Raw genomic sequence first — 1,425 nt, 5'->3', positions numbered from 1 at the left:
ATATGACAGCTGTGTCTCCCCCTGCATTACACGTCATTGATTGGAACCCCCACCCACCCCGTTTTGACAGCTCTCGGTGACGCGCTCGGACGCGAACACTGCGGTTTGAGAAGAGCCCACCTCCACGTGAATGCGTGCGTGCTCGCCACCCTTCTGTTGTTCTCTCTCCAGAGCGTGCACGCACGGGTTTATCCCCACCTCTCAATGTATTTCCAGCGTCTGCCAGACTTGTACAGACACCGCGTCGGATTGGAGTACAGATGGAGATCTTACTGATGTCTGAAGTCACCGGCGCACCCGAGCCGCGCGAAAGCACGCAAGTCAACTATGATACGCGCGAGACACTGGCATGTGTCAGGAGTGCCAAGCTGTGCGCTGACGGGGAACATTGACGAACCGGCTGAGAAAGAGGTTTGTTTGGATATCACAGGAAAAGCTGCCCGTGGAAATGAGTCCTGAAGAGAAACCAAAGAGGCACTTTACTACTGTGTGTCTACGGAGAGAGAAGTGCAGACTTTCTGTTTTCTCTACGAGAAAAGGAAACTTAAATGACTTCTGAACATAAAGGTGAATTCATTCTTCATTTGAAGCACTTTTACAACATGCATTGATATACATGGCTCACACTGGTTTCAAACAGCCGAACCTGAATTAAGATCACAGTGTTTTAAGTCTATGGGATTATACTGGACATATAGTCATTTATGCATCTTGAATGATAAATTAATCCATATGCGCAATCTTCATGATTTTTATCCCGTTACGCACGTTTAATTCAGGATAGAAGCGCCTGCAAAATCCAGAGTAGGAACTCAGGAAAGGTCGGTGCTCCAGTCAAGAGAATATTAACGCGACAGGCCGTTTTAAAGAGAAGACTGGTTGAATTCCTGTGTGTTTTTAACAACAGTAACGCTTTTGTGCCCTTTATGTCCGTCTGACAGGACCCGGAGTCTCCATTATTCTGAATCTGAAGAACAAAAATCGGGCGGCAGGTTTATTTTTTAGGAAATCGTGTTGAGTTATTTTTCTTAAGTAAATAATGTTGAGAAACATCATGTTTTTCAGTTTGGCCACTCTTGGACTTTTCTGAAATACTCATCCCCTCTTGGACTTTTTAAATGTTTATTTATTTTACTTTTTAATGTTTATTTGATCAAGAGTTTTTTGGACTTTGTTATGCATAACTGGATATGAGAAATGCCATAACTTACGTCAAGCATAAATGCTGACAGTCCTCTAAGTGGTCTCATAAATACAATTAGCTTCTTGAAAACCAATGTAATGGCTCATTTATGGAGAAAATGGTGCACTTGGCGTCAGAATGGAGTTAAGAAGTTCCCTAAGGAGTCAAAGCAAACAGTCCTTCACTTGAGTCTTCATTTTTGTGGTATTGTTATGTAACTTTGATTCATCAGTGAAAGAACA

At 42.9% G+C, this 1,425-nt stretch overlaps 1 protein-coding gene across 1 annotated transcript in view; it reads left to right on the top strand.

Moving 5' to 3' along the window:
* Window positions 1–161: 161 nt before the first annotated feature.
* The window catches only part of LOC107576850 (adenylate cyclase type 9-like), a gene marked incomplete at its 3' end in the record, with an annotated part of 2,609 nt that continues 1,345 nt past the window's right edge, over window positions 162–1,425 (top strand). The window contains exon 1 of the mRNA XM_016262976.1: window positions 162–567. The remainder of the gene's footprint in view (window positions 568–1,425) is intronic.

This window comes from Sinocyclocheilus grahami, unplaced genomic scaffold (genome assembly GCF_001515645.1).
Source record: "Sinocyclocheilus grahami isolate Dianchi unplaced genomic scaffold, SAMN03320097.WGS_v1.1 scaffold4462.1, whole genome shotgun sequence".
NCBI lineage: Eukaryota > Metazoa > Chordata > Actinopteri > Cypriniformes > Cyprinidae > Sinocyclocheilus > Sinocyclocheilus grahami.
This window is presented reverse-complemented; position numbering and strand designations above follow the sequence as displayed.